This window comes from Aotus nancymaae, unplaced genomic scaffold, assembly GCF_030222135.1.
Source record: "Aotus nancymaae isolate 86718 unplaced genomic scaffold, 86718_ANA_hifiasm-v0.15.2.pri h1tg000011l, whole genome shotgun sequence".
Classification (NCBI taxonomy): Eukaryota; Metazoa; Chordata; class Mammalia; order Primates; family Aotidae; genus Aotus; species Aotus nancymaae.
In genome coordinates, this window is record NW_026988422.1 from 77,037,395 (window position 1) to 77,050,445 (window position 13,051).

Sequence of the window (13,051 nt, forward strand, 5' to 3'; positions counted from 1 at the left end):
AGCCCGTGGGGTGGGTATTTGCAGTTGTCTCAGTTTGTACAGGGGTGGCCAAAATTTGGAAAAGTGTCATTGACAAGGCACCGGACACTGCTGCTACAGGGCCCTCTCTTACTCAATCCATGGAGTCCCTGGGGGTAAACCTGTCCTCCCTCCCTTGTCACAGGCTGTGCTGGGGTGGACCTGAAGGACTTGTGTCAATGAGGCAGGGCCTCTGAGAAAGGCAAAGACATCACAGAGCCTCATCCCAGGGCTTCTGGGAAGACTCAGACTCAACTGGAAAGGAGTGCCCAGAATTGCAAGACGAATTGAAGTAAGAAAGGAAGGAAGGGAGAGGGAAAAGAGAAAAAAAGAGAAAGGGGGATGATGCGGGAGGAAGGAAGGGATGGATGGATGGACAGAGAGACAGTATTAACTTTGGACAGGTCTCCAAGATGTGAATATATGCAAAAGATTTGGAAATACACCCAGACTGGGTGTCCACTCTACAATAGATACCTTGAGGCGTGCAATGGTAGGTGGGGAACCAGGGGATGACTTCCCAAAAGGTAATGTGGATGGCTTCATTATTATGATTCTTATCAGAGTGTAATCTACATCTAGTGAAATACACCCCCCATCTTTAAAGTGCCATCCTCTGAGCTTTGACAAATGCATGCACCAGTGGAAACCACACCTCCAGCATGACACAGAATATTTCCATCAGCCCAGAAAGTGTCCCTGTGCCTCTTTCGAATCAGTCCCACCCTGGGGGCAACCACTATTCTGATTTCTAAAATCATTGATTAAATTTGTTCGTTTTTGACATTCACATACATGGAATCATGCAGTATGTATTTTTCCTTTGGTTCCTTTATTTAGGATAGTGTTTTTGAGATTCACCCATGTTACTGCATATTTCAGCAGTCTCTTCCTTTATTGCTGAATACTATTTCTTTATATGAATTGGTTTATCCACTCACCTGATGACCAACGCCTAGGCTGGTTCCAGTTTTGACTATAGTGAATAGAACTGCTATAAACATTTGTGTACAAGTCTTTGTACAGACACATTTTCCTATTTCTCTTGGATAAATACCTAGGAGTGGAATTGCTGGGTTGTATGGCCTCTGTATGATAAACTTCAGAAGGACGTGCCAAGCTGTTTTTCCTGAATGCTTGTACCTTCGTACATTCCGTGCAGAATGAAGAAAGGTAGAAAGAAAGAAGATGGGAAGAAGGGAGTGGTTACTGATCTGTTGCAGCTACTTCAGGAAATCCAGGGAGCCATTATGTGCTTCCCAGGGAACCAGTGCCAAGACCCCACTAACAAGTGCCAGGTCCCCAGGAGTGAGCCTCAGATGTCACAGAGGCCAGGCAGAATCAGAAATGCTTCCTGATGGTTCCTGCCTGTAATCCCAGCACTTTGGGAGGCTGAGGTGGGTGGATCACCTAAGGTCAGGAGTTTGAGACCAGCCTGGTCAACATGGGGAAACCCCATCTCTACTAAAAATACAAAAATTAGCTGGGCATGGTGGCGGGCACTTGTAATCCCAGCTACTCGGGAGGCTGAGGCAGGAGAATCGCTTGAACCCAGGAGGTGGAGATTGTAGTGAGCTGAGATTGTGCCATTGCACTCCAATGTGGGTGACAAAGTGAGACTCCTAAAAAAAAAATCAATCAATAAAATAAAATAAAATAAAATAAATGCTTCCCGAGAGATGGCTGGTAGAAGGATGCCACTGGGCCCCTCAGCTAGGGCAGACCCAGGACTTTAGAAACCTCAACACTGAAAAGATACAGAATATAGCACTGAAAATATGAATCAACTCCAGAATAAGGAAAAGGAGAGCCAAGGGGATTCTCATTTTCCCCGTGATGAACTTGTTCAATGCGTTCTCGGTGAAATACCAAACAAAAAATCCTTCCCTCTAATTCCTCATTTTGGGCTGTCCCTGACTTGGCTGTGTCTTCCTGAGGTGATGCTCCCACCTTCCTTACACTAAGTCAGAAGTCAGAAGTCAGAAGTCACTGCTGGAGAGTCAGAAATACAGCCAGATCATCCAAGGCCGTTCTGTCTACACTGCACCCCCAAGCCCCAGAAGTCTACCTCCTCCTTTTCACCACAAAGGGAAGCAAGTTTGGTTTCCATGGCTCTACTTCAGGCTGTGACACCTCTGGGCGAGACCCCAGGGCCATGCCTGCCACTGGTCCAGAACCACAGACAGTCACCCGACACTCCTGTGGCTGGGGAAATCTACTAGCGTATGGTCTCAGCTAGGGGCCGCTGCACCCCCTCCAGTAAGCACTTGGAAATACCGGGCGGGTGCTGTCTTTGGTTGTCACAATGTGTGATCCCAGCAGCTATGGATGTTAATGACAATGAACTGGATATTCCCACACAAGGTAGAACTGTCCTGTGAAAAAAGCCAGCAGGGCCTCTGTTGAGGAATTCCATCAACTCGATTGATTGTAGGGCTCACATGGAATTTGGCGCTAAATGTCACAGTGCCTCTCTTCTTTACATTCTGTTAGTTAGGTGGGAATTTTCTTTTGCTATTCCTTTTCAAATGTAACTGATACTGAAAGCAGAGAGCCCGTGGCTCTCAGCATCGTGCGCAGGGCCCCCTCTGATAGTCTGCAGGTGCACTCATCACCGCACATGTATGAGAAAACTAGCGAAGGCAGAAATGCTAACAGCTCTGAAATGAGGGAGGCATTCCCTAGTCATGGCATACTCTTGATTTTGCTCAGAAAACCAGCTGTTGTGTTCAAAGAATGCATCCTTGTTTATCCTTGCTTGAGTTAATTAGAGAATGTAGCTGGAGGAAGCCTAGGAGGAGTTATTTCAGAAAGGAATATGGAGGTTTGGGATCAAGAAGCAACCTTCCCAGGGGCCAGGGTTGGGACCCTGATCTTGGGCTACAGGCTGGGTCTATGCCTGCCAGAACTTGCCTCCCATGGGGTGTGGCCAGCACCTCTTTCTGCAGGTGCTAAGACAGCTCACGTGTGCACAGATTGATGGTTCATATTCGAGAAGATAGCATCATGAAGGTGCTCATTCAGTCATTTGTTCATCCTCCAAACTGAGCACCCTCGGTGCCTGGCACTGTGCTAGGAGCTGGGAGTACAAAGATAAATCAGATGTAATCGGTGCCCTTAACAGGGCTGGTGCCAGCCGCCCCATGGATCATTAATTACAAAGCTAAGACCTGATCATTTTGCTCAGGAGTCTTCAGGAGAAGAGACACGCATGAATTGCTAATGCACAAGGTGAAGGTCATTTCAGGGGCGCGGGTGATGCCTTGTGAGAGACAGGTGGTCAGACAGGGAGGCTGAGACAATCAGAGAGTGCCAAGTTCCAGGACTGAAGCTGCCTGAGCTCTCTGCCTCCTCTGTCACCCCACCTACCCCCTAGCCAAGATTCTGCAACAACAGAAAGGCAGGAGCGCTCCTGACATCTCGAGGGTTGCAACACCCTCTCTTCCCTGAGACTCAGTGAGGCTTTGTCTGCTGTATTCATTAAACACTCCTGATGCCTGTAAAGATGATGAAGCTGGCAACCAGAAAGAGCCTGAGAGCTGCCCAAGCTGCGTTTTGCCTCATCAGAGGAGCAGCTGTCTTTTCGTTATGAGATTCATTGTTAAAAGCTTCAGATGTCTGCTTCTAGCCAAGGTGGAGTAACGGGGGCCAGATCTGCCCTCCTGTCTGAAATACTGAAAACCACACCAAAGATTCAAAACAGAGGTTTTAAAAACAGGCAACTAAAGACAGTGATTCCCAAGGGATGATGAAACAAATGAGGTGAGTCCTACCACAGGCCCAGTTCACTGCCTTGAGAGACTTTCCAAAACAGTGGTGCAGGAAGGGAGAAGCCAGCCAGGGCCTGGCCAGCTCCGTAAGTTGGAGAGATGGAGCTGAGAGTTGAGGGAGTGAACAAGACAGTGAGGTCTCTCCCCAAGGGACCTTAGAGTAGAAGAAGGCAATGGTAAACAAATACACCAATAAATATATGACGACACATCATGGCAAGTGCTGTGAAATAAATCGAAAAGAGAACTCCCATAGCTGTTTGCAGAAGAAGCAGGTGCGGCGGGCAGCTTTGGATGTGCCCACCTGGATGGGGTCCAGAAGACCAAGGAGATCAGAAAATTCCCTTGGGGGTGGGGGGCGCTTGTGGACCCCCTCCAAAGTCCAATGCATGAAAGAAGTGAGTGAGGTCAGACAAGCCCTCCAGGCACTCTTGGTGGCAAATGCCTCTCCTATTGTCTTCATAGGGTTTTTGTGAGGATCAAAGGAGATGATGGAGGCATTTTTGTGGGTACCAGGAGTAGCAAAGACTTCAAGGCACTACTAGGCACAATGGCACATAGCTCAGTTATATTCTCCTTTCAGAATTGGAGAAAATGAGGCCTCATAGCCAGGAGCCTTGCGACAGTACTCACGGCTAACTCAACACATACTAACGTCTGACCTGGGCAAACAGCTATCCCCATCAGAGCCAGCTGTTGGAGAAGCTGTGCACAGGAGGTGCTGGACCGACAGGCGAGAACAGAGCCAGTGATGAATGAATCAAACAGACAGTGAGTAGGTTGGAAACAATCTCAGTTTTGCAAGATATCTTTAAATAGGAATGCAGTTGGGTCTGGAAGAGGGGAGTGAGAGCCATGTTCTTGGTTTTAAAATTGCTTCTCCATTGCGAGATGGAGCTTTATCCACGGCGGGGCCTCTTGACCCTGTGAGTGGCAGCCCGCTTGCTCACATGGCTCCCTGGTTCTGGAGCACAGCCTGAGTGCCAGGTACTGCTGGTGACATCGTGGGCATGCTACTGGCCTCTGGGCCTCAGAGGCATTGTTAGATGGCTTTCCTACGTTTCTAAGTCTTTGGGGACTCAAGCTCCGGGCTGCCTGAGCGGCTTCCTGACTGTTCCCTAGGAGCGGAAAGGGCCTGGCGCTTAACCGGCCTTGACTGCAGTCAGGTGGGAGTGGTGGCTGCACTTGCTCTCTCTGCTTCTGGCTTCCTGAGCAGCCCAGCTCCGGGCCTGTCAGGCAGGTCACAACTGCTGTCAATGCAGTCTAGTGCCGCTTGTCTAGGGCCCTCCGCACCATAGAGCTCAGCCTCTGTCTCCTTCAAGGTGCCAATGTCGGCGAATGTGCTTCCCAAGCCTCTGGGGGCAAGTTCAGCCTTTGCTGTGGGAAACGAAGGCAGAAGCACCTGGGCTGGGAGTTGCTTCTCTGGCCTGGTGACACGGCCGTGGGGAGCAGAGGTGAAAGGAGTCACAGCCCTGCTCCAGGGACAGTCTCCTGGCACCGCTGGTCCTCAGTGTGTGCTGGGGTCCCCTTCTGCACCGCTCCCTCCCGCCCACCACAGTGTCTTGAGGAAACTGTTCAGCATGTCAGGGAAAAGTGCAAATGCACAGGACTCTCTCGGCACGTGCTGAAAGGGCTGGGATACTGGAAAGCACTCAGGAGCACGCGTCCTCTTCGGCCCTGCCTCACCCAGCTTGCTGAAGCCCCTGCTGGTTTTGTCTGGCTCACAAGGACAGTGTGGGGGCCAGAGCTTTGCTAAAGATGTGTGTGATGCAGAATCTATGTTGTAGTCCCTTTGGACAGACAGGGAAACTGAGGCTCAGAAAAGGGGGGGAGCCTGTCTGAGGCCGCCCAGGGACCAGACCCATTTCCTCCTGTCTCTCAGTCTCACTTTATGAACTGCCCACAAAGCACCACAAAGGATGTGGGTTCTCAGCAGTTGCTTCTGGGCTGATGACCCTATCCCTGCCCACTGAGGAAAGAGTGGCGTGGGGGTGGGGCCGGCCACCCTCCCGTGGCGCCTGCCCCCACACAGGGTCCCATTGTCTCAGGCTGCTGCTCTCCATTCCTGGGCACAGGGTGCCCTCGGGGAGGCCTGTGCCAGGGTGTCCACCTCCTATGGCAGCTGAGGGAGGTCTGGAGAGCTAGCCTGGCTGTGCGGCTGCTCACTCACTCCTCACCCCGAAGGCACCAGAGCACGTGAGCTGCACTTGAAAACCACAAATACAAAATCAGACCTCGGTGCCTTGGCCAACCTCGGCAATAAGCCCCTATTACTACAGAGAAATGAGGAATCTCCTCTGGGGTGTGCCTGGATAAGCACAGTGCCCCTGTGCGCCTGTAATTCAGGGCCCCCCATCCCCTTCTCTGCCAGTGGGAATTTGGCTCAGGCTTCTGGGTTTAGCACGGCGACACTCTGTTTCCTAAATCTCCCCAATTCCTCCCTCAAATCAAGGGTTCCTACAGCAGGAAGCTCCTGGCTGCCCACAGGTGAGAGGCACCTGTGCCTGGCCCATGCTGAACAGAAAGCCTCCCTGGGGCACAGAGCTCCTGGGGGTGCCTCAGTGGCCTGCCTTTCCAAAAACAAGGGGCACACGCTTCTCTGCTGTGCAGGAGGGAAGCGGATTGTGGGCACTGTGGCCTAAATGAGGGATCCTGCCCTGCAGCCTGTAGCCCAGGGCAGGGCTTGGAGGGGAGTGATGCTGTCCTGGCCTGTTTTGAGGCAGTCTGTCTCTTGCCCATCTCTCCCATGCTGCTTCCCACATGCCAACCATGCCCCTTCCAGCCCCAAGAAGCTGGGCTTCAGTGGCCAGCAGCACTGAGCACACGCCCCTCTCACTCACCGCAGATGGGAACGGTGGGCCTGTGGATATGCATACCACCTTGGTCAGCTGCTGGTGGGTGGTGTGGCAGCAAGTCAGACCTCAGTGTGCCACCAGGATGGTCTCAGGGCTCCAGAGAAGCCCAAGCTGCAAGGGGTAGGCCAGGCGGGACTCTTCGCTGAGCTTCATAGGGAGAGTTGTGAGTCCTGGGTCCTATCCTCACTGCTGTACGAGTGGCCCTGAAAATATCCTCTCTGCCCTCAGCCTCTTCTCAGCAACTGCTTTGTGTGTGCAGAGCCTTTCAGGGCCTCAGCCCCAGCCTGATGGGCCCCCTGTGCTGGAAACATCTGACAGAGAGGGGGGCCTCCTTGCCCGGAGCGCCTCAATACCACCGGGTCAGTGCCTTCCTCCTGGCTCAGGCCAGCACCTGGGCATGCCCTCTGCCCACTAAGTGGCCTCATCTTGTGACCACTCCCTCCAACCCCCTCTCGACCTTCTCCCTGACTCCAGGCCTGTGCTGGGTCTTGCTGGGTTATCACAGTTGTGCCATCACCCTGCCAGCCCCTGCTTCCTGGGGTATTGTATCAGTTGCCCAGCTCAGCACAGTGGTTATCCACACTGGCTTTGAATCAGAAGGACCAGGAGTTAAAATCCAGATCCTGACTTTGAGTGTCATTGACTGTGTTAGATTTAATCTCAGTTTCTTCCACTGTAAATCGGGGGAGGCAGCAGAACCACCTCCACAGCGCTGGTGCAAAGATTATATGAGAGACGCGATCAGAGAGCCAGCATAGACACCCCTCAGCTGCCCGCCCACATCCTTTCCCTTCTCCCTGCAGAACCCGATTCCCCTCCTGTACCCCCCTGCCCTGCAGAGGACCTAGCCCCTAATTGGTTTAGGGGGTCACAGAGTTCCAGCAAGGACAGGAAAAGTCTGCTGGGGGCTCCTGGTGGTTTCCTTGGTCTTAAGGGAGATGCAGAGGAGGCAGCTTCTCCTCCTGTACACTGCTGCGTCCTTTATGTCAAAGCTGAGCAGCTTATGCGGGGTGGGTGGGTCTCAGTGTGATGCAGGGTGGTCAGGGTCAGTCTCCAGAGGAGACATTGGAGCAAAGACTGGACCTGGGCAGGGGGCTCATCATGCAGGTATCTGGGGAAGGAATGGCCGAGTGCAGGCCCTGAGGTGAGTGCGGGAGTGCTGGGAAGCAGGAAGGAGGTCAGTGTGGCCGAGAGGGAGTGGTGAGGGGAGACTAGAAGGAGATGGGACCACATGGGGCCACGGGGATGCCATGAGGAGGCCATGGGGAGGACTGAGAAAGGAGGCGGGAGGCGGCAGTGGGGGGACTTGCGAGCGGGTGGTGAGTTCTGACCTACAGGTCTGCACAGTCCCTCTGTGTTGAGAGTAGACCGGGGGTGTGGTGTGGGGAAGGGTGGGGGGCTGCGGGGATACTGCTGATAACCCAGCAGCGAGATGGCGGGGCTCAGACTCAGGGGTTATCAGCAGAGGTGGTGAGAAAAGCTCAGAGTCTGGAAATGCTTTAAGGTAGATTTCATGAACATGAGGATGTGGGCGGCAGATACAGAGAGCAGCTAAGGATGACTGAGGGTTTGGGGCTGCACCTGTGGAAGGATGAAGCTGTCACCGATTGATGGGGGGGATAACTGGGGCCGTGCAGCTTTGGGACAGGTGTGGAGGTCGGGTGTGGAGGTCAGGTGTGAAGTCTGAGATCATCACACACCACAGGAGACAGAGAGAAAGCAGCTGGGGAGGCCTCCACATTCAGAATCGAGGCTGGGCTGAGGCGGGCATTTGGGAGTGGTCAGCACCCCGCCCTGAGACTGGACGGGCTCATCAAGTGGGGAAGGTAGGCGGAGGAGAAGAGGGCCAAGGCCTGGCCCTGGGGCCCCTCAACGTGAGGAGGTGCAGAGGAGGGTGAGGCGGGAAGCCAGCGAGGAAGGCGGCCCAGGCCATCTGGTCCTGTGGCCATGTGAGGAAGGGATGTCCAGGACGAGGGGAGGTCAGCTGTATCCACTGCAGCACACGGTCAAGGACAGAGATGCTGGGAGCCGCCGCTGGATGGAGCCACGTGGCGGTTGCTGCTGGCTGCTGAGAAGTGGTTTGGCGGGAGTGGAGAAAGGAAGCCCGGATTCGGGGAGTCAAAGAGAGAATGAGAGAGAGGAAATGCAATCAGTGGGGACGCACAACTGCGGCTCGAGTTCCGCTGCAAAAGGGAGCAGCGTTGTGGAGCGGAATCTGGTGGGAGAAGTCACGGGAAGGATAAGGCAAGAAGTGGTGTGAGTGTGTGAGTGTGATTGTGTGAGTGTGTGTGAGTGAGTGTATGTGTGAGTGTGGGGAGTGTATGTGGGGGGGAGTGTGTGTGTATGTGGGAGAGTGTGTATGGGTGTGTGTGTGAGCTTGTGAGTGTGTGTGTTAAGTGTGTGTGGGAGTGTGTATGCGTGTGAGGGGAGAGTGTGTGACTGTAAGAGTGTGTATGAATGCGTATATGTATGTGTGTGTGAATGTGTGTGAGTGCCTATGAGGGTGTGTGGATGTGGATGTGGGTGAATGTGTGTGAATGAGGGTATGAGTGTATGTGTGAGTGTGTAGGAGTGTGTGACTGTGTATGAGTGTATGAATGTGTATGTGTATGAATGAGTGTGCATATGAGTGTGAGAGTGTCAGTGTGTGAGTGCCGATGGCTATGGCCCCTCCTCCAGGAGAGGAGGAAGAGCTGAGCCTGAGGGGGCCTGTGCCTGGTGTGTCTGATAAAGTGAGAGCAGGGAGAGAAGGGTGAGGGGCCCACAGGGAGCAAGGACAATGCTTGGCCAGATGAGGAAACTGAGGCACACAGCCAGGTTAAGTGAAGGTGCTCAACTTCATTTAGATGGGTGCCGGAGCTGGGATTGAACCTGGACAGTCTGGCTCCGGGGCCAACCTGTAATGCCTGCGTAGACTCAAAGCAGGCGAGTCCCCGCATAATGACAAATGGCCAGGAAAGATGCTTTGGGGGAAACCTGGAGGCTGGAGGGAGCAACGCGGTGTGTGGAAAGGGGTGATGGGGCCACCCTGGGCATCAGGAAAGCCTCTCTGAGGAGGCGACGTGCAAGCTGGGCCCAACAGGGTGTGGGGGCACCCTATGAGAAGGTGCCAGCAAGGGAGGAAATGGGGGACACAGGCAGCGGCACCCCGTGTCTCTCTGCCCCCTGGCTGGTGGCTGAGGCCCTTCCTGAGCCCTGGGTGGGGGGCCCCGTGCCCTTCCATCTGTGGCTCCTAACCTGTAGCCCGTGTTCCGCGGGCCACCTGCTCCCCCGACTTACTCATTTCTGCCTGGTGCTCTGGGCGCAGGGCCCAGCGTGGTGGTGGATTGGCTGCTTATCATCAAGGGCACTGTTCTCAGGCTCGGTTCCTGAGGGGGCATTTAAAAAAACCCAGTACATTATTAATAATTGTCTCCATCATTCCTGTGCCTAATTAGGAAAGGAAAATTATGAATCGGGCTTATGTCTCTTGGTGGGGGCGGCTTCAGCTTTTCCCGGTGCGAGGGAGAGTCTGGGTGGAGGCTGGGGCAGGAGCCGAGAACAGCAGGTCGCTGCCTGGTAGAATTAATTGCGCTTCTGGTAGCAACTAGAGAACACATCCCCCTTGTTTTTGCCCAAAGAGCCCTCTTTGTTAGACTCCTTAAGGCAAGGCCTTGTTACTCAATAGAATCTCCTCTCTTTTAGTAGCTGCATTCCTCCCCTTTTCTGTCCTGGCCCTGGGTCTCCTCCCCAGATCTGCCAGGCCTTCTGTTCCCACCAGGGCTGCAGACACACGGCTGCGCAGAAGGCCTACACACTTGCCGGCTTTAGAACAGCCCAGCACCTTTGAGAAGTGACTAGAGGAGGCTACATTCAGAACTTGTGCCCATGGCCAGGTGTGGTGGCTCACGCCTGTAATCCTAGCACTTTGGGAGGCCAAGGCAGGAGGATCACTTGCGCCCAGGAGTCTGTGACCAGCCTGGGCAACATGGCAAGACAAAAAGTTTAAAAATCAGCTGGGATAAACAGGCTGGGTGCAGTGGCTCGTGCCTGTAGTTCTAGCACTTCGAGAGACCAAGGCGGGTGGATCACCTGAGGTCAGGGGTTTGAGACCAGCCTAGTAAACGTGGTGAAACCCTGTCTCTACTAAAAATACAAAAAAGTAGCCAGGTGTGGTGGCACATGCCTGTAGTCCCAGCTACGTGGGAGGCTGAGGCAGAATCAGAACCACTTGAGCCTGGGAGGCAGATGTTGCAGTGTGCCAAGATCGTGTCACTGCACTCTAGCCTGGGCAACAGAGCGAGACTCTGTCTAAAAAAAAAAAAAATTAGCTGGGATAGTGAGACAAAAACTATAAAAATTATCTGGGCATGGTGCTGCATACCTGTAGTCCCAGCCACTCAGGACTTGCACTGGAGGCTGCGACAAGAGGATGGCTTGAGCCCAGGAGTTTGAGGCTGCTGTGAGCTATGATGATGCCACTGCATTCCAGCCTGGGTGACAGAGCAAGACCCTGTCTCAAAACAAACATGACGGGGCCCTCCTGAATGTGCCATCAGGTAGAATGTGCTGTCTAATCAGTTGTAATCACTTTGCAGAAGAGTTCAGCGTCAACTTAGACCAGCGGTTGACACTGATCTGAAGGCCAAATCTGGCCCATCACCTGTTTTATAAATAAAGTTTTATTGAAACACAGACACACCTATTTGTTTACACCTTGTCCATGGCAGCTTTTGTGCCACATTGGCAGCATGGAATATTGCCTCAGAGACTGTATGGCCTGCAGAGCCTAAGATATTTACTATCTTGCCTTTTATAAAAAGTTTTTTTACCCCTAATTTATAGGAGTCGTAACCTGAGATTCTTAGACAAGCTTCGAAGAGTGGTCTGCAAGTACCTGAAATTATGCCACAGATTTGTATTTTGCAAGTAAACAATCCACTCCTTCCACATTATTTTTAGAAAGGCCCTTTACCCCAAATGTCACACCAAGGCCCGGATGGGAGTCTCTGGGGGTGTGGCACAGGGCTCCATCTTGCCTGGGAGTTTTCATGGTGGCAGTGTGGTGAGGAAGCAAAGCACCACAGAGAGACAGGCACAAACTTGGATCCTGACTTGGCCACACCATGCTCAGTAAGTGACCCCCAGACAAAGCGCTTACATTTTGCAAGCTTCAGTTTCCCATCGTCAAAGGATGACAACATTCCCTGGAAGGTTGGGGGAGCTGCTTCCCACCTGCTGGCTGGGACGCAGGGACTCTGCTCTGGAGGCAGAAAAGCTACACGTCTGACTTCCCGGGCACCTGCAGCCCTTCTTCAGGGTCTGCACTAGGGCTGCAGGGTAGCTATGCACAAGGTGGGGAGCCCAGGGAGTGATGTCCCCTGCCCTGCAGAGCATCCTCCACCAGTGACTGACAGGTGCTAAGTGTGACAGCCTGGCTGGGGACAACTATAGGCTGCAATTGCCTCTGCAGCACTTGGCCTGAGAGGGTGCTTTCACTCGGCTTCCCCACTTCCCTGCCCCACCACCTCCGTTGCCTCCTCGGTCTCTCCTGGGGAGCACTTCATTTAAAAATTCTTGTGTGAGGGTCTGAGGAACGGTTCCACATCAGGAACCCCAGACATGAGGTTACAAGATGCTGTGAGCTCCTGGCCTCCGTCTAAAGCATCCAACAAGAGATGAAATTCCATCCCAATGAGATGCGTGTGAACTTTCCACGTTCTAGATGACTCTTTCCCAGGACCACCCTTTGCTAGTTCTCTGGACAGAGCCGAAGTCCGTTTAAAGGGGTCCTATAGGTTAAGCTAAGAATGATTTGAGTCCAAGTTGGGACCAAAAAGGGATGATGACACGGCTGAGGAGACTGACGCTGCTGCTGCTCCGTTGGTCTTTGTTAAAAAAGGAATAAACCTGAAATGTCTGTGGCTGTGGGACAAAACCATACACAGTATTGAAGAAAAAAAGATCCAGATTGACAGCCCAGAGCTGGATTGTCTAACACAGTGGCCACCAGACACATGTGACTACTTAAATTTAAATGCCTTAAAATTAGATAAATCAAGAATTCATTCCTCTGTTGCACTGGCCATGTTCTGAGTGCTCAATAGCTACCCGTGGCTGACGGCTACTGTTTTGCACAGCACAGCCCCAGACCATTTCCAGCATCGCAGAAAGTTTATTGGGCCATCCAGAGTGATGGGAGGTGGGATGATCTGCTTCTCTTTCCAAAAAGGCGGCCAAGAGCAGTTTTCTTATCCTACTGAAAGCAAACTGAGACAGCCACCTGTATCCTGCCACTGCGATCTACTTTCAAAGCACATTTTTCTGAGGTTCTTTTATTTCATTCTCAGATCGCCTCCCCCTGAAACAGGCAAGGCAGGACTATTTATAGATAAGGAAACTGAGGGTTCCGAAGGTCAAAGAAGCAAA

General features: G+C 52.7%; 1 protein-coding gene across 1 annotated transcript in view; it reads right to left on the bottom strand.

Moving 5' to 3' along the window:
* PRIMA1 (proline rich membrane anchor 1) overlaps window positions 1-13,051 on the bottom strand; it is a 67,614-nt gene that overhangs the window by 19,979 nt on the left and 34,584 nt on the right. The window lies entirely within an intron of this gene.